Source organism: Schistocerca piceifrons, chromosome 2, assembly GCF_021461385.2.
Source record: "Schistocerca piceifrons isolate TAMUIC-IGC-003096 chromosome 2, iqSchPice1.1, whole genome shotgun sequence".
Taxonomy (NCBI): domain Eukaryota; kingdom Metazoa; phylum Arthropoda; class Insecta; order Orthoptera; family Acrididae; genus Schistocerca; species Schistocerca piceifrons.
This window is the reverse complement of record NC_060139.1, coordinates 665,613,473-665,634,236: the sequence shown is the minus strand read 5'-3', so window position 1 is coordinate 665,634,236 and position 20,764 is coordinate 665,613,473. Positions and strand designations below refer to the sequence as shown.

Genomic DNA, 20,764 nt, shown 5'->3' with positions numbered 1-20,764 from the left:
GCAGGCATTCCCTGTGGAAGGTAGTGGCTATTTTTGTAAATTATCTTAAACTCTTACGAGAAACTCCAAGTTATGCCGCTGCATGCTGGCAGATGGTGGTCAGTGGTTGCTGGGGGGGTGGCGTACCAACAAGGCAATGTCCATGTGCCCAGGTGGGACACTCGTAGGCTGTGTCATAGATGTGGTGATGACTAGGGTGTGTAATCAGATGGCCCAGGTTTATGATACTGTGACGGGCTGCTCCTAGTGGTCTAAATTACGTTTCCATGTACTGACAGTTGTGGGAGGCCTCTGTATTGAGGCTGTGTCGAAACATTTGGTGTGGGATTGATAGCCTGTCATGATGTAACTGGTAGGTTCGCCAGTCATGTGGCAGGAGTGCTGTAATGTTCCTCTTATCGACCCATGGAACTGCCGACAGTGGAAGCAGTGTTGCTGTTGATGCTGCTGAAATGGCAGGGCACTGGTCAAAGGACTTTGGACTGATTTCGTTGCTGGGCTGCTGTCACGGCTGCTGGTGCCTGGAGCATTACGTTTTCACCCTCCTTAGATTAATTCGGTCATCTGGATTCCAGTTTTGTTGGTTTGACTGTACCAGAGACACACATCTATCAGCTCTAGACAATCAGGTAGATGCTGCATTTCTTGATTTCTGAAAAGCATTTCACTCAGTACCATATCTGTGCTTATTGTCAAAAGTATGATCATGTGGGGTATCAAGTGAAATTTGTGACTGAATTCAGGACATTTTGGTAGGGAGGACGCAGCATGTTATCTTGCATGGAGATGTAGAAGTAACTTCAGATGTGACCCAGGGAAGTGTGTTAGTACCCTTGCTGTTCATGTTGTAGGCCTATATTAATGACCTTGCAGACAATATTCGTAGTAAAATCAGGCTTTTTGCAGATGATGCAGTTATCTATAATGGAGTACTACCTGGAAGAAGCTGCATAAATATGCAGTCAGATACTGATAATATTTCAGAGCGGTACAGAGATCGACAACTTGCTTTCAGTGTTCAGAAATATAAAATTTTGCGTTTCACAAAACAGAAAAACGTAGTATCCTATAATTATAATATCACTGAATCAATCTTGGAATCTTTTTTTTTACTGTAGATAGGCCTACAGTATCTCACTCCTGCAGTGCAGAAGCACTGAGTTTCTGTGCCTCTGTTTGCTTTTTCGCTGTCTTTTACACAACTTATTGTTGCTCACTGTGGTTCACTCATTTCTTCACTGCTGCCATCATGACAATTGTGGGGCCACAGGTTGAAGAGAGGTAAGAGCGTGATTTAGGCAACTCTAGGTCCGAGATGACACTACACAACACTTATTATGATAAAAAGTGCATAAACGGCTGATGCGCTAGTTCGTATGGTTATGAGTTGGAGGTGTCGTTCGATCCGATGTTTACTTAATATGGTCGTAGATGTTCCATCGTCACGCGTCCATTTTGTGCTGCTAACAACTGGCGCAGGGTAGCCAGAAGAGTTGGGTCTAGTGTGGCGTTTAGGAGTCAGGTTTTCCTTGGGCAGGATTTCTAAAAGTGGGGCCCAGTGGGTAAATTAACGAGTATTTGGCGTTTAGAGTTTTGGTTCCGGTATTGCAGGAAACGGACTATGGGACCTGAAATGTCACATGGAGTGCGGTACCATTCATTAGCAGTCCCTGACCTTGTAGCTCTATGTGCTGGGCACTGCCAAAATGCCCTTGGTCGTAGCGGATGACAGTAACTATTATCGATGTTGGTACTGAGTTATGCCTCTTCCGCATCCTATAGGAAAAGGAAATTCCCTGTCAGTTTAATGGACTAAATTGCCGTGTGAAACATCCGTTATAAATTACCCAAAAACGTTAAGAGGAACTTTAGGGAAATTCCCTGTCAGTTTAATGTCCCTCTCACATTCGAAAAGCGTCCTCAAGTTCACCTTTTTTTTAAGGACTAAATTGCCGTATGAAACATCCGTTATAAATTATCTAAAAACGTTAAGACGAACTTTAGGGTGCATCACACACATAGTCACTCATTCTCACTTACTACCAACTCACTTTCTGTCGCGCAAATGTTCCTCAAGAACCTTTCTCATAGAAATAACACAAACATAGACATAACCATAACACCTAATAACTAATAAGTAAATACAGACATTCAGCTCGTATGCTCACCTCGTGGTCTTAATGTGAATGGGTGTGTTGGGATAATCTTAGGTTCACTCTGCGTCAGTGGCTTATTTCTGTTTTCCCTAACTGGTTCCCTTCCCCCTTCACAAGGAGATGCTGGCAATCGAGGCAAGCTTCTGCTTCACCTAAAAATGGGCGCATTCTACTTATACGAATAATTGTGTTTCGGGTCAGAATTTGTGTTTTAACATTAAGTGGGGATGTTTTTCCGTCTATTTGATAGGGTCCTTGGTACGGGGGATGAACTTTTGTTCCCTCTTTGGAATGTGAGGGTTAGATACTTTTATCCACTGGCCGATGTGATACTTAAGTAATTTTGCTTTTTTAATGTGTTTTCACGTATTTCTAAAGTCTTTGTGTTCATGTTTTTCACCTGATGCCAGTTACCTTTTAATCTTTTAGTAAAGTCTTGAACAGAGGACGATTCCTATCCTGGAGTAGGATGACCTAAGTCGAAAGCTGAGGGCATTTTCTGACCAAAAACTTACCTTGTAGCGCGAAAACCCGTGTTTTCGTGGATGTTTGAATTGTACGATTTTACGATGTATTATAATAATGTGTCCCAATTATCGTGGCTACTATTCAGATAACAGCTTAGCATTTCACTCACGAGGAGAACACGGCAAGTGCCATAGCCCGATTTCCCAGAAACTTCGCTCAGTGGAAGAGTAGTCAAAATAAGCGAACGTATGTCTCTGCTTGTCTGTAGTCTGTTTCTGAGAAAACGATTGTCAAAGTTTCTGAGGTAATTTGTGTGTCTTTTAGCGAGCAAACAGTCCAACCGATACGGCGGCGCAGTGGTTAGCGTTGCTGTTTCACATTTTTGCGCCCCATTCTCGAAACCTGATTATCATTTTAATTTTTGTTTTTCATTTATCTTCCAATGTCTGCAGAAGATTCCTACATGACTGTTTTCCGTTATACACTGAAATAATGTTATCTTTATTGTCTTCTAACCGTATGTCTAGCGAATGAATACATAAAAAAAATTAAAGTAAATGAATGTGAAAATTATTTGAAGTTGTTTTCGGTGCAGTTCCTGTAGTGTATCTTGATTCTTAATCAACTGCAAGCGCCAGTTTTCAGTAAATGGAAATTATCGCAACGCATGAAATTTTCGGTAAAGTTAGCGACGTATCTTTCCCAAAGTGAGGTTCATACGAAGAAATGTCACTGTTGCGAACTTGCCTTCATGCAATGCTCAACATGTTCGGAATTTCTGTGTGCGGAATGTTTCTACGTTCGGTATCATTCACAGGAAAGCATCAACCAAATCTTCATAAAGAATAAATATAAGAATAAAATAAAGAATTGATATAAGAATGAAATATAAGAACATGAGAATTTAAAAAGATTGTAACCCCTCAAAATACCAAACACACATATATAGTAAATGTTCAAAAACAGTCGAGTATCTGTGGATCTCGTCTTCCAGTGAGGCAAGTTTCTGGGAAACTGGGTCACTGCACCTGCTGTGTGCTTCTCGTCAGTGTCATATGAACTATCTCTGTACTACAATTCGCTTGTGGATGAAGGCATAACTTCCTAACGCGAGTAGTCAACATAGTTACTTAAACAATTCAGACAAAAATTCGTGTCTTGGTTTGTTGTTATTGTCTCTGGTGTGCCGAATTTCAATAGTCAATGATTAATGAAAGCATGAGCCAGTGGAAGATACAGAAAAACCTCAAGGAGGGGGCGCTAAAGATATCTTGAGCTACCTTTACTTTTACCGTTTAAAAAATAATCAAGTCACATGCAAAGTTTAAGAAAGTTTTATTTAAACTGATTATACACATATACAAGACAATGCCATGTTATGATAAAAAAAGTTACAATTGTGTTTCTCTTCCTTGAATGATGAAATCTATGCGCCAGTTCAATTCTTCCTGGCAAACTGCATAATTGCAGCATCAACAGGACAATTAATGTGCTCAACAGAGATGGGAATTTGGATTAGGAGGGAGGCGTTCTAGGGTAGTCCGTGCAGTATGTCTGTATACATACATCGTAGACTTGGAAATGCCTTTGGAACCATATAGTTTCATTTAGGAGATGTTGAATTGTTTCCTGGTTTATTGCTTTCTCAGAGACAGCCGTTTCGCTCAGCACCACCACCACAAGCATATAGGATACCCATATAGCAGGGAAAGGACAAGCACAACGAGACAGGCCCAAAATAAGACACTTGCTGCCGGCAGTAACTTGAAAACTAGCGCTGAACGCCAATGCTGCTGCACCTCCTCTTCAAGGTTCCAGCAGGTATTCTGACATCAATATTATAATGGGCATTCTGCGGAATAAGATTGGGTGAGTGGTTCTGTGCTGGACATTGGCAATGTATTGAGTGAACGCGCCAGACTAACAGATGATAGAACACTTTATTGATGTACGCAGTCATGGTTCAACACGTCCGAAACAGGAAGACTGCAGATGATTGGCGGCAGTGCTCAGATCCCAGGACGCCAGTGCAGACATTCCGATGCAGTGGTTCCTTGTGGATGGTAGTGGCAGCCTGGCTACTACAGAATGGTGGCGGATGACAGCCGATGACTGCTGGGTCGCGGTGCGGCAGCAAGGCGACACCCACATGCCTGCATTGAACACTCAGGCAGTGGTCGTTGGTTCTCAGGCTGGCGGAGACAGTGTCGTAGATGCAGCAATGACTGGCACAGGCTGTGTGTCATTGTACAGCCCAGCTGAGAGGATTCTGTGCAGGGCTGGTCGTGGTGCTTTAAATTCTGCTTCCATAAGCTGACTATCGCAGAAGGCTCTGTACCAAGTCCATGTCAAAACGTCTGGAGCAGGCCTGGCATGCCGTAACCTGCAGGTCAGTCAGTCACGTGGCGGGAGCCTGTGTAATGTCCCTCTTGTTAACACACGGAAGTGCCGACTGCAGAAGCCATGTCTCTGCTGACGTTGCTGAGCTGGCAGGGCATTGACCGATGGACTGCAGCCTGGTTTTGTAGCTGGGCTGCTGTCCCAGCTGCTGGTGTATGAGCCATTATATAACGACAGTGGTGCTTCAGGGGCACAACAATGGCCAGAAGGCATCCACAAGTTTTATAGCACATTTCTCCGTTACAGATGAGTCAGGGAAAGAGCTTTGCGAGTGAGTTGCTTACACCAGTGCGTCTATATCATTTTCTCCTACCTGTTTGCTTTGGGGCTGTCGCTGGCCTCCTTCACACATGATGACTGTTGAGTGTAATCATAATGACGTGAAAACTTAGTCTTTATAAATGCCACCTGTGGTAGGGTTGTCGTTCACTCAACTGACAAGAACTTTACCTTTGAGGGCGCCAATGTCCTGCACAAAAATCCACCCTGTCATTGCGTCTCAGGCTTGGTTATAAGGACATTCGGATAAATTTCACCACTTCCACGTTTCTGCCTAGGCACTGTCTTCAACATTCAGAGTGTTTGTGCTCAGTTTCATTACACAGAACTGGATGCTGTCTTCCTGTTCAGTAATTACTTACGGGAATGCGTAGCATTCCACGACAAACGCTTAGGAGTTAATTTTCAAGAATTCAGGAGTTACACGTCCATCTTAGTTGTATGATTTACTAACAAGTGAAACACTTAAGCTTGATCGGCTGAAACTGAACAAATACAATTTTAAAATAGCAGAATGTTTCTGTTCAAATATATGTTACAATCGTTTACCAATAAAACTCGTCATTTCTGTGTATTCGATACTTGAAAATTAAAGAAACTACAGACGGCATAAATAAAAATCGCTGGAAGGACAATACTGTTTTACAGACAATTTTGATCAGAAGATTCACTTAAATATTTGCTCAAAACATTATACATAAACACATATAATGTTTAAAAACTGAAAAAAAAACATACTGGAGCAGATAGCTACTGATCATGCGATGACTCTGGGTGTAACATGTACTTGATTACTTAAAGATATCATGATATGAGGATCTCAGGCTGTTTAGATAATGCAGCACATTGCATCGGAAGGGGCTAGATATTTAATGAAGAAGGCATAATTGCAGGTACTGGCGGCAGTTCGATAATTAGAGCTAATGTGTGAATTTTAACAGAAGCTTCTAATTCAGTGACACCAAATTAACAAATTTTATCTTAGTTAATTTTAATAATGTATTGTGTGTTGCGAAGTGTAATAACAAAAACACACACACACACATAATGGCATCGAAGAGGTAATTGTGACTGTGATGGAAATTAAATTAGCGGGATATGTATGAAAGTAAGTTAGATGGGATCTCAGAGAGCAGTATGTTACTGTAATGCTGAAGACTGCAAAGTACTGAAAAGTTTATAGAAGATGTCAGATGGACTGCGATGATTATGATGCTTATAACTGTTCAAAATGTGGAGTACACTTTCCTCATCTATTTTTAAAAATTCCATGCCTCATACAGTTTTCAGGATTTATGTAATTTTCTGTGTTATTGAGCAATTTCGGCCATGTGATATTTTCAGGTAACTTACCTGTTAAAGACTAAAAAGAAGCTAGACAATATTAGTTCTGCAATACATCACTTATTAATTCAAGTTAAAGGTAACAACAAAAGTAAATGATGATAGGTGCGATATGTACTTGATACATTTGTTAGTTGTTGGATGTCTGAATACTTCCGATGGCAAAGCATTGCAGATTTTTTTGTGATTTAATAGCTACGAACGAAGTTATCGGATCTGGGGTAATTTGCGTTCTTTTTAGTCATTGCTTTTAACTTCAAACAGTAAGTGATACTCCAAAGAAATAATATTGTTATTTTTTTAAAAAAACTTGTAACATATTCTTTAAGAAACATATTCTTTAAGAATACTTAGGACTGAAAATGTACAATGCAGCAGAATGAACACTAAATGACATTTGCAGCTGGCATGAAACCACTCAAAAAATTCTTAACAGTTATAGACCCAGCTTGAACGAAAGCTTTCACCTTCATTGTGAAACATACTAGTGATGCCTGATATTCCAGGTGAAATATGTTCAGGTGGAAGAAACACAAACATTTAGTTGCCAAAGGAGACTACTCATTGAGAGATATCCAAACTTAAGGGCAGAAAAGCATACACCATTTACACCAAGGGAAAATTTTGTGGATATGAGAAGTATTAGTCGCTGAAACATTTGAGCAACACATAAATTCCTTTGTCCCCCTGATGTTATTAAGCTTTAACTGCCAAATTAATCCGACTATTTGGCAAATAAAACTATCAGCCACTGTACTGGATAATATACCTTACAGATTGTTGCTTACTTGGTATCTTTGAATTGAGAAATTACATTGAAGATTTTAAGCGCGTATTATTTTTAGTGTGAATGCCGTGTCCTTAATCATTAATCAAAGATAATAGCAAGTTTTTATGTTTTCCTCTAGATGTGTGTGTTATAAGATACTGTGAGCAGTGTGACAATGCAAATAGCTTTTTTCAACTCATAGTATCGAAATATATGTAGAAAGTATCTACTTCACACTTTTTTCTCCATTACAGCAGCCAGATGACAACGAGACTGCTTCTCATCCTTCAAGAAACTGTCAAAAACCAATTCCAAGCAGCAACTTCAAGACTCTTACAAGATACATTTTCATCAAGCCAACTCTGCTATGAGATGAAGAAAAGTTTGGCTCTTGGAGCTCCACCAGACCATATAAGCCTTCCTCCATGCCGAAGACGCACTCAATGCAAGAAAGCTCTGGAAAGACTCCTTGGATGATTGCGAACCGGGACGGTCGGTGAGCGGGCCCGCAACCTAAAAGACCTTGTCACTCAGATCCATCATCACCCCCAAAAAAAGCAACAACCTAAAAGACCTTGTCACTCAGATCCATCATCACCCCAAAAAAAACCAAGAGACAAAACTACTTCTCATCTGCACTGTAACGGCAGGATGCTTGAACACTGAAACTTCCACCTCTACATGTGACCAGGATACAGGCATCCTACCAGTACAGGACCATCATCATGTCGCCAAAGTCAAAGGGCCCATGTATATCCCCATGGGTCTTTGAGGTTCCAGGTCATGTATTGCACATACATGAAATGGAGCCTCAAAGACCAATTGGGGGGCCCTTTGAGGACCGGGACCAATTGGTCCTCGGTCTTCCCTTACTGCAGTATTACTAAGCATAACACGTGTAGCCCTCCTTTTGAATGATTTGGCGATTTGAAACCTTCAGTGACACTTTTTTCGAGGCAGTTGTTCACTCTATTAAATTTCCGACTAGACCATTCCTCTTACTACAACCCCACCATAAGGGGCGCCTGGTGGTACGCTGACTGTTGTAAGGAGGGTGACAGATCCTTTAGTTTGTGGGCCACATCGCTTCATCGGACAGTGAGCCCGATTTGGTTTCATCTCACGAATCTTGCAGACAATGCAGAAACAATTTCTCAGTTTTTTTCAACATTCCGTTTTATGTAAATGTAATTTGAGCATAGACATACTGGTGTTTGAATCTTTCCAAGCCATACACTGTTCCAAATCATCTATTGGAATATATCAGATGTTCATATGACCCTGTTGTAAAATGATCATGCCACGCCAATTAAATAAGATAAAAAATATCTACTGTACTTTTTATTTCTTTGCTATCCATGTAACCATAGCCGCCTTGTCTTTCTCCAAACATGTTCAATGAAGGGTTAATATTGCCGACCGCATGTGTCACAAATAAACTAGTGTTTCTATCTGAGCTAGAGTCTGTTCTGTATGAGAACCTCAATGATTTTTTGCCACAAATCAAAGGATTAATAGTCATAAGCCCAGAAAACGCCACTGTAGTTCTCATACGGGAAATGATTAATGAAAGCAAATACACTAGTTCTGTTTTCTCCTGACGACAGAATGAATTTTCAGAAAGGCAGCTTAATCAGACAAGAGAAGACTGGTTATTGGTAATTCAGAATCGCAATTCACTTTTGCGGATTTGACACGTGTAATCAGGACCATTTTAAGGCCCAAGCTGCACAAGCCGCCACTTACAGTGCCAAGTTGAGGGGGGCCCCAGAGGCATAGTTCATACCACAATTCGTAGCAGCCGGTTAGGGCACCAAATTGAGAGGACGTCCAAGTGCGAGATTTGCAGACAGTGCGTATCACACTTCGTAGCAAAAACTGAGACAGATGAAAGTGTAGGAGGGAAAAGGGGAGGTGGAGGGGGGGGGGGGGGGGGGGGAGAGGCGCCAAACGGTAAGTCGCTCGTGTGGAAAATTATTCTCGAACCAACTCTGCTGTAACGCATGTTGCCCTGTGCCTAAGACATTGTTCTCATGTTTGTGTTAATCGTCCAGATCTTGGACGACATAAAATGAACATCCGCATAAAGAGACTGGTCCACCTTGTATTCGATGTCATATAGAGAATTGCAGAACATACGCAAAAGTGAGTGCTCCAAGAAGATCGCTCATACAGAAAATGTCCTTGGAGGAGGAAGTCAATTGCGCAGATTGTCTTCCAGAATACCCCACTAGGGTTCATGTACAAACAGGCCAGTGGACTGATGATGATGATGAAGATGATGTTTGGCTTGTGGGGCACTAAACAGCGCGGTTATCAGCGCCCGTATAAATTCCCAACCTTTGCTCAGTCCAAACTCGACACTTTCATGAATGATGATGAAATGATGAGGACAGCACAAACACCCAGTCATCTCGAGGCAGGTTAGTGGACTGAGGGGATGACAGGAATTACATATACTTCGCATCGTATACTTCAATCAGCCGCTCATATCAAAGTGTTAGCGTCGTTGTGTCTAGATTGTGGAGCACTGGGTTCGATTCCTGGCCGTTCTGACATTTACTTCCCAAGGGGCTGGGTGTTTGGATTGTCCTAATCATCTCATTGTCATTAGTCATGCAAGTGGGGTTCAATCGAAAGACTAGCACCTGGCAGTCAAACAATCCCAGACAGTGTCTCCCCCTCAATAATGCCATACGACCATTTCATTTTTTCATTGTGCTTCATTACGTCGTTGTGGTCTTCAGTCCGAAGTCTGCTTTCATGCAACTATCCACGCTAGTTTACAGTGTGCAAGCGTCTTTCTCTCTGTATTATCTCCCGCAACCTATATCCACTTCAACCTGCTTACCGTATTTTACTCCTACACATCCTTTTATTAACAACTGACGATTCTGTGATTCCACAGAATGTGTCCCACAACAGATCCCTTCTTTTGGTCAAGTTGTACTATAAATTTCTTTAGTCCATATTCCAGGCATCTTCCACATATACCAACTCTTTCATGCTTTTCATTGTGGGATCCTGCCCACTCGTCTTCTATAGGGTGCCTAAAGGAGGCTGCATTCTCGGAATGCTATACAACAATTCAAGCAAATCACATTAGTAGTTTTTATTAATAATAAAGAAGATAGACAATACTTGGCTTTGAATTAACAATGATCTCGCAAGAGATGGGCAACATGCAAACAATCAAAATCCTTTGCTGTATACAAGGTCCATGTAAGCAACTGGTATGGATCACATGTCACTGCTATCATAATGCTGTCCTAGTACTGTGCTGGTCTGCGAGTCCTAGTCTGGTACAGTCCGAATGCTTTCCGGCCGAGGCTGGCTGGAGCGGCACTCATTCACTTCGTCTAGAGGCCGCTCCTATCTTGGTGACATCCTGGTCAGCATGCTATTGGTGGGTGCCATCTCACTGCCTTCTCTGCTCTTGCATTCTTCGTCTTCGTACGCTTGTTGATATGCCGGAACATTTCCCCCCGCCCAAAGCAACGGATCGTCATCGTGTAGGGAGTGCGACCGCGGCGGCGGAGGCAGGAGTGTGGGCGCAATGCCGGGCCGAAAGCTGTGGCTGCAGGGTACATCAAGCTTCGGGCCGTACCCCGCCACTCGGACTGTGCTCTAGTGGAACCGTCCACCAGAAAACGACCAGAAGGGTACGAATTCACCTCCTGATGGCAGGAACCAGGTGAAAAATGCCTCAACTGCTGCAGTGTGGGCGGGTCCAGCTCCAGGATGAGAGGTGGGAGAGGAGGCGAAGGCTCTGTCTCCATGGGGTCGTCCCGCGGTGCCGTGAGGACACCCTCTGGCAGCTACTGTGGCCGCGCTGTGAATCTGGGGAAGAGAGACTGAAAGATCATCGTGTACATGACAAAGGCGAAGTTGATTTTGATGGCGGCGCCCTGTAAAAGACAATATTATGCGGCACGAAGCGATACTTGCGGCCTTGGGCGCCGGATGGGGCCATCTCGTGGGTACGAACAATATGAGGCGAGAAACAAGTGCAGGCTCGATCCCTGGTGTGTACGGAGCGAAGTTTGGCCATCTGCTGCGCGAAGGTTCTGTCAAAACATTCTGCTGTGGATTGAATAGTGCACTAGCTAGATTCTGTATGCCACTGCATTCACAGAATGTTTGAAATTCATTTGACGTGAACTGAGGACCATCGTCTGGCACTATTACTTCAGGTAAACCTTCGAGCAAAAAATCGATGTCAACACCTGAATTGTGCTACGTGAAGTTCTCGAGTTCATTGGCACAACAAAAGGAAACTTGGCAAGCAGAGAATTTTTGTGGCGGAGCGGAATGATTTTCCGCACATGTGTGACACTGTGGCGTCCATACCCTGCCAAGTTGGCTAAGCAGGGATGGCTAGAGGACAAGTGTAAGGATGTAGAGGCTTATCTCACTAGAGGTAAGATAGATACTGCCTACATGAAAATTAAAGAGACCTTTGAAGAAAAGAGAACCACTTGTATGAATATCAAGATCTCAGATGGAAACCCAGTTCTAAGCAAAGAAGGGAAAGCAGAAAGGTGAAAGGAGTATATAGAGAGTCCGTACAAGGGTGAGGTACTTGAGGACAATATTATGGAAATGGAAGAGGATGTAGATGAAGATGAAATGGGAGATATGATACTGCGTGAAGAGTTTGACAGTGCACTGATAGATCTGAGTTGAAACAAGGCCCCGGGAATAGACAACATTCTATTAGAACTACTGATGGCCTTGGGAGAGCCACTCCTGACAAAACTCTACCATCTGGTGAGCAAGATGTATGAGACAGGTGAAATACCTTCAGACTCCATGAAGAATATAATAATTCCAATCCCAAAGAAAGCAGGTGTTGACAGATGTGAAAATTACCGAACAACCAGTTTGATAAGCCACAGCTGCAAAATACTAACTCGAATTCTTTACACACGAATGGAAAAACTAGTAGAAGCCGACCTCGGGGAAGATCAGTTTGGATTCCGTAGAAATATTGGAACACGGGAGGCAATACAGACCCTACGACATACCTTAGAAGCTAGATCATGGAAAGGAAAACCTATGTTTCTAGCATCTGTAGACTTAGAGAAAGCGTTTGACAGTGTTGACAGACTACTCTCTTTCAAATTCTGAAGGTGGTAGGGGTAAAATACAGGGAGCGAAAGGCTATTTACAATTTGTATAGAAACCAGATGGCAGTTATAAGAGTTGAGGGACATGAAAGGGAAGCAGTGGTTGGGAAGGGAGTGAGACAGGGTTGTAGCCTTTCCCCGATGTTATTCAATCTTTATATTGAGCAAGCAGCGAAGGAAACAAAAGAAAAATTCGGGGTAGGTATTAAAATCCATGGAGAAGAAATAAAAACTTTGAGGTTCGCCGATGACATTGTAATTCTGTCAGAGACAGCAAAGGACTTCGAAGAGCAGTTGAATGGAATGGACAGTGTCTTGAAAGGAGGATATAAGATGAACATCAACAGAAGCAAAACGAGGATAATAGAATGTAGTTGAATTAAGTCGGGTGATGCTGAGGGAATTAGATTAGGAAATGAGACACTTAAAGTAGTAAAGGAGTTTTGCTATTTGGGGAGCAAAATAACTGATGATAGTCGAAATAGAGAGGATATAAAATGTAGACTGGCAATGGCAAGGAAAGCGTTTCTGAAGAAGAGAAATTTGTTAACATCGAATATAGATTTAAGTGTCAGGAAGTCATTTCTGAAAGTATTTGTATGGAGTGTAGCCATGTATGGAAGTGAAACATGGACGATAAATAGTTCAGACAAGAAGAGATTAGAAGCTTTCGAAATGTGGTGCTACAGAAGAATGCTGAAGACTAGATGGGTAGATCACATAACTAATGAGGAGGTATTGAATAGGATTGGGGAGAAGAGAAGTTTGTAGCACAACTTGACTAGAAGGGAAGGGACTGGTTGGTAGGACATGTTCTGAGGCATCAAGGGATCGCCAATTTAGTATTGGAGGGCAGCGTGGAGGATAAAAATCGTAGAGGGACACCAAGAGATAAATACACTAAGCAGATTGAAAAGCATGTAGGCTGCAGTAGGTACTGGGAGATAAAGAGGCTTGCACAGGATAGAGTAGCATGGAGAGCTGCATCAAACCAGTCTCAGGACTGAAGATCACAGCAACAACCCTGCTAAGTACAGTGTCAAAGCTCTAACTTCGTACGAACAATCCCCCAGTTTCCTTGGTGAAGTAACTGTAACACTTCCTTTTCCAAAGCTTTAGGGATCAACACACGTGACTGTCCACACTCATTTTGAACAAGAATCGCACCTTTCTGTACAGTAAGGCTACGCCGCCGAGCAAAGTATCGGCGCACTACAGAGTTCTTTATGCTATTCAATGAATGAGACCAAGATGTGCAAAACGTTCAGATCTGGATCAGCTTCCATGGCCTATAGCTCAGTGGAAAAGACTGAAGCAATTCAGAATCTTGAGCATCGATGTGACAACAAGATGCAGCGGAAGCGTCAAAGTCTGTATCAGGGCCAATCGGAAGACGTGAAAGTGCGTCCGTATTACCATGTTGAGCTGTCGGACGATACACAATATCGTACTGGTATTGAGACAGCAACAAAGCCCTTCGTTGCAATTTTTGGCAAGTTCGTACAGGAGTCCGCAACTCGTGGTCGTGCGGTAGCGTTCTCGCTTCCCGCGCCAGGGTTCCCGGGTTCGATTCCCGGTGGGGTCAGGGATTTTCTCTGCCTCGTGATGACTGGGTGTTGTGTGATGTCCTTAGGTTAGTTAGGTTTTAAGTAGTTCTAAGTTCTAGGGGACTGATGACCATAGATGTTAAGTCCCATAGTGCTCAGAGCCAGCCAGTTCGTACAGGAAACCGGTTTCGCCGGGTCAAACAAAACTGCAAACACTTGTGATCCGTTACAAAATAGAATTTCCTGCCATACACATAGTGGTGGAATTTGATGACACCATACACAGTAGCCAATGCCTCTTCCTCAATTTGTGAATAGTTATACTGAGCTTTGGACAACACTTTTGATGCGAAAGCAATAGGCCTGTCTTTACCACCAGTTCTGTGCGAAAGCTCTGCACCGATTCTGTAAGAGGAAGCGTGAACTTGCAATACAACTGGTTTGTCAGGATCAGAGTGAACTATGCATCGATCACTGAGCAATGCATCTTTAAGTGTTTAAAAAGCTACTTGGCACTCATCTGTCCAAATGAAGGAGACATTCTTGCGATGCAAGCAATGCAACGGAGATGCGATTTGTGGAGCATTCGGTATGAACCGAATATAATAGTTAGTTTTCCCTATAACTGACTGCATTTCTGTGATACTGCGAGGAACTGGCAAATCGCGTATGGCTATCAAATGCGACTGAAGAGGATGTACACCTTGACTGTTTATGTCATGACCAAGATGCCGCAACATAGAGTTTAAAAAATCACCCTTGTCCAGCCTACACTTTAGTTCTGCTTCAGAAAGCACACAAAACAAAACATGTAAATTTTCAATATGTTCCTCAGGTGTATGACCTGCTACTACTAAAGCATCCAAATAGTTTGAACAGTTTGGCACTCGTGCAGTCAGCTGTTCCAAATACCATTGGAAAATGGCAGGTGTGGAAGCACTGCCAAGGGGCAAACGCAAATATTTAAACAAGCCCAAATGAATATTTACTACACACACTTTTTGAGATTTTTCATCGACCGGTATTTGAAGATATGTGTCGCGCAAATCAATTTTTGAAAAGTAGCGTCCACCATCTAATTTGTCCATGAGATCCTCTGGGCGTGGCAATGGATAAGTATCAATCACAGTTTGTGGGTTGACTGTAGACTTAAAGTCGACACAGAGGCGAATGTGACCGGAAGGTCTGGGGAGCAAAAGCAGTGGACTTGACCATTGACTAGTTGATATGGGCGCAATAACTCTGTTATCTTACAATTCTTTAAGTTGAGCAGCGACATTGTTCCGTGATGCAATGGGAATAGTTCTGGCCCTGCAAAATTTAGGCTGAGCATTGTCTTTCATAGTAATATGTACAATAAAATTGTTAGCTTTGCCTAAACCTTCAGAAAAGAGTTTCGGGAATACTTTTAGCAAACTAGCTACAATGTCTTTTGTACCGAATGCAGGCACTGACAACACGTGGTCCTGAATGTTAAAGCCAAACATATCAAAAGAATCAAGACCAAATATGTTCTCACTGTAGCACTGTAGCACTGTATAAGTCACTGTTCACGTATGCGAGCGATACGTAGCAGGCAAAGTACATGTTACGAGAACGGGAATGTCCTGTCCATTATAAGCCGCCGGCCTCTGTGGCCGAGCGGTTCTAGGCGCTTGAGTTCGGAACCGCGCTGCTGCTACGGTCGCAGGTTCGAATCCTGCCTCGGGCATGGATGTGTGTGATGTCATTAGTAAGTAGTTCTAAGTCTAGGGAACTGATGACCTCAGATATTAAGTCCCATAGTGCTTAGAGCCATTTGAACCATTATAAGCCATCAGGTTCGTGCTAGTTTTAGATAGGCATGGGGAGCCTAACAGTTCATATGTGTGACGACTGAGCAATGTGACAGAGGCACCCGTGTCCAATTGAAATTTCCCACAAATAAGTAAATGAACTAAAAGTTTGTTTGACTGGTGTATCATTGAAGAAACTGCACGCTTACGCGATGCTGACTTGGAATATACTGCATTAATGACATGGGCCTTGCGAGTAGTTTTGTGTGTGGCCTGAATTCTTATGTTAGTTCCGTTGCAAACATACGCATTGTATATGTCCTTTCCTACCACAAGCGTAACACTCAGCTTGTCGGGAGGGGCAGTCTTGGCGTTTGTGCCGTGAATAATACCGAGGGCAAGACTTAATTTTGTTCGCCCGTGTAGCCGCCTGTTTAGCGAACTGCTTATGCAGTGTCTAAGGTAGTTTACTGGGCGTGGTGAGCTGCTGCTGCCGCCAAATGGGCTGATCGGAAACAAGGGACTCAACCCGACAAATAGCTGGCTGCTCAAATGTATGAGCCGACTAGGCACTGGAATCATACTGATATAGTATATGCACTACCTGCTGAAATGATGGATTGGACTGTTTCAATATCTGTTCTCTGAGTTTGACATCGGGGAAATTGTACACGATCGCACCACGCAACATAACATCTGCATGTAAAGGACCACAAACACATTTGAATTTGCATTTCCTGTTACCCACTCACGATAAATTTGTTCTGACCGTTTTTTGCAATTGAATTGATACCTAGCTGCTACCTCATTTATTTGTTAGTCAGCGGGGAGATAACTGTTTCATCAGACAGTTCACTCGGAGTGGCGTTAAGATATAACTTCTGGATAAGTCGGAAAGCTGCACTTCCTACCATTGATAATAGACAGAGAAGCCGGCCGGTGTGGCCGAGCGGTTCTAGGCGCTTCAGTCTGGAACCGTGCGACCGCTACGGTCGCAGGTTCGAATCCTGCCTCGGGCATGGATGTGTGTGATGTCCTTAGGTTAGTTAGGTTTAAGTAGTTCTAAGTTCTAGGGGACTGATGACCCCAGATGTTAAGTCCCATAGTGCTCAGAGCCATTTCATTAGACAGGAAAGTTTCACAGTACATTGTGAGCTAGTAGGTGTGCCTCAAATTAGTGTAACCAGCCGAGTCATTCTTCTTCTTGTTCACTAAACTGTCGAAAAGGGGGTATAGCAGCTGTAGTAGGCGGTGCTTGTTCCACCGGGCGCGCAGCGTTGGCGAGTAGCTTCTACATCATGTTGAGTAAGGTACAGATCTGTTGCTTCTAGGACTGAAACATCTGCATTAGCTGTGTGGCATCTAACGCTTACGGCTGTAGGGTCACAACAGAGGGCGGGAGAGTCGGGGTAGCCATTTTGGAAGAAAGAAATGCAACAAACAGACAAAGCAAGCAAGCAAAATAGCGAAGAAAATTTCTGCAACGAACACCTGAAAACACTGATTAGCAAAAAGACAAGAAATGGTTAAATCAATGAATCGCCCCCGCAAAGAAAAGACAAGAGAGAATTAAGGCGGCAGCAAAAAACAGAAAATTCTCTGCCCGTCAGGCGAGGAGTTCGGTTGTAAGACCTCGTCGCCAAATGTGGGGTCCTACCCACTCGTCTCGTTTAGGGTGCCTAAAGGATGCTGTGTTCTTAGAATGCTGTACAACGCTTCAAGCAAATCACATTAATAGGTTTTATTACAATAAAGAAGATAGATTATACTTATCCTTGAATTTACAATGGTGTCGCAAGCAACAGGCGACATGCAAAATATCAAATTCCCAATCAAAATAAATTTTCATCTCCCTTAACTATGTGAGTAATTTCTCTTTCTCATCATGAAGTCCTTCACTCTCTTCATCATCTGCGGAGTTATTAGGCATACAAACTTGTACTAACAAGTGATTAGCAAGTTTATCGTTTTTACATTCAGTCTGTTTTTTCAGACAACTGAAACAGCTAGGTGGAACTAAGTTGTGTCAGCTGTATGAATGTTTTTCACTCATTCTCCCAGTTCCAGTGATTCCAATCAATGTGAGAAAAAGCAACCGACACAAGTTCAAGACAGTTACATCTCCCACTCTCGGGGTTTGAGTGTTTTCACTTAGGTACGTTCTGAGCCTTTTATAATAAACATGAACCATGGATAGATGACAACTCTTCTTAGAGAAAAAGTAGTAAATGGGTATATTGAGGGCGCTTGGCATGTTTTTAATGCACAACCTTTATATAAATTAATTTAATTATATTAAGTTATATTATTTTTATAAAGATTTTTGGTCTGAAGATTTTTTTATCTTATAAAAAATCGAAGATTTTTAACTCATGAGATTATTAAGAGATTTTTATCTTATGAAAAACTTTTTGCCGAAAGTCTTCGACTTTTTGTCCTTATAAATATTATGTAGTGTAATACAATTAATGTTATATAAAGTTGAAAAAACATACCATGTGTGCTCAATGTACCCACTTACTACTACATATAAAAATTCAGGCCAATTTTGAGCACACTAGAATTAAATAAAATTTTACTTGAAAATAATGGGAATTTTGAGTACACTAGAATTAATTTAAAAGAATTCCTTTTGCTGCACCAATTTCAGTAAGGATGGCCATCTCCCAAGAGGTTATAAAATTAAATGTATTTAATATTTTACATTTTATTCAGTGTTGGATAGCCATCCAACATCAGATTACCATGAGGAAATCAGAGCAAAAATTCCAGATCATGAAATTTATTACTATTATTTTTAAGACTCTTAATTGCTTTATATCTTAGGTTAATATCCTGTCCTTCAAAAAATTGATAAGCCCAACTACTAATTAGTTTCAAATATTGGTATGGCAAAATAATTTTAAATTTATCATTCAGTTCCAAGCATATTTTATCTCCCTGTCTAGTACTCAGATATTCACAACTGGTAATGTTATACAAAAAAATGCTTCTAGCTCACTAATCAAAAATTAATCAATAACATTTAAAATCCATATGGTACTCTATTATAATTATCTAGAACTATTCTTTTACTGTGCTGAAATGAGAATTTCGTCTTAACTGTTTTGCTTACTGAAGTTTTAGTATTTACGTGTCTAGTTATTTGGTTGTACTCACTTGTATCATTTCTTTCACTTCATCTGAAGTTTGTCTTACCATAGATGTGACCTCCAGCTTTTGAGTATTCTTGTAGTTTAAAGTGACTCCCTTTAATTTCATCCCTGTATTTTTATCATTTTCTCTAAATATTCACTTTCAGGTCCAGTTGAAGCCCAATTTGTAATCCAGTTCCTTTCTGACTCATCAGTTGAATCACATAACACATACTGTGTTCCCAGAGTATTTTCATCATTATAAGTATATAACATACGGTCTGTATCAAAATATATAAGTGTTTCATAGCTCATCTAACATATCACATAATGTGAGTCTTGCATGTGATGTAGTGAATGCTCCTATAAAAATATTTTTAGTTGTATTATTTTGGATGTAATAATCCTTGAAACTGTACTTCATCTGAACCATATTATCATTAATAAAATTTATATCTATATTATCTAATCAGTCATCCTATAGCAGGCTCGTCCAAACTGTGCCCCTGGGGTGCTAGCGATCGCGATCGCCCGCGGCCAGCGCCCCGGGCGAATTCGTATGTTGCTGTAGTGGCCGAGCTGTGCGGCTTAGCTGAGCATGCGGACCGCCCGAACGCCAGCCGATAGATATATTTGTTCGCCCGTTTTCCCTTCGGGCAGAGGATGTCTCACAAGTGCTTCAACTAGAGCTGATTGACCTACAGTGCCATATCTGCCTGAAGGAACATTTTCTTATGTGTAAAACTTTGGATGACTTTTACAGCTGTTTCCCACGAGAGAAATATCCTCTTTTGCACAAGTTCTCTCAATGTTTGGTTCCACATATATTTGTGAGCGTTTTTTCTCTCTTTTAAAGCTTGCTAAAACTAAGAACCATTCATTCCTTGGCGATAAAAATTTGACCAATTCTTTGACGTTAGCAGTCTCACTGAATATTGTGCCAAGCCTAGACAAAATCGTTTCCTCGAAAAAGAAAAATGTGTAAAATGTTAATTGTCTTCTTTAACAATGTTGACTGTAAGAACCAAGGAGCTTTGTAACCTTAATTCTATTTTAATAAGTTTTCAAACTTGGTCAGTTAAAAATATTACGTACAAAACAGCAAACTAAGGACCGATTTCTAAACTCTGAAAAGGGTTACAAAAAATTGTAGCACGAAGTACAACAAAAAATACTTACTTGTAACTACTAACAGTTAGAATGAGACTATATTCCTTACATAAAATTAATTCTAAAATAAAATATTTTGTTTACATTTATTCTGACCACGGGACAGTCCAGTGCAGAGCAGTGCTGTGCAGTCTCACTCGCTCTGCAGCTCTCTCTCTCTCTCTCTCTCTCTCTCTCTCTCTCTCTCTCTCTCTCTCTCTCTCCTCTCTCGCTCCTTTGGCGACACTAGCGACACACGGTCGCAGACAGGGCGCTGAAGTACACTGTCATGCGCCCGCGGGGCGCGGGCGCGCCCACCGGGCGCAATTCGTGGATGAGCCTGTCCTATAGTATCTCATAAAGTTGTTGTAAATCTGTAACATACTTAGTTTAGTAAAACTTCGCCATTTTGTCATTGACAAAATTTTCCCTATCATGAATTTAGACATATCCTGGCAACAGCTAGTTTTCCTGGATTTTCTTTTATGTTAACAGGATCTCAGTCAATACCTTTTTTCTCTGATATACTTTATGTACATCTGATTAGTTTCAAATTAATATGGTTTGATTCCTAATGTTATTTTCATTAAATCTTTCACATAATTTTTAAACAG

General features: G+C 41.7%; 1 protein-coding gene across 1 annotated transcript in view; it reads left to right on the top strand.

Moving 5' to 3' along the window:
* Positions 1-8,744, top strand: part of LOC124775730 — a 168,668-nt gene extending 159,924 nt beyond the window's left edge. Inside the window, exon 6 of the mRNA XM_047250557.1 lies at positions 7,671-8,744. The gene's annotated coding sequence lies outside the window, so the exon portion shown is untranslated. The remainder of the gene's footprint in view (positions 1-7,670) is intronic.
* Positions 8,745-20,764: the final 12,020 nt, after the last annotated feature.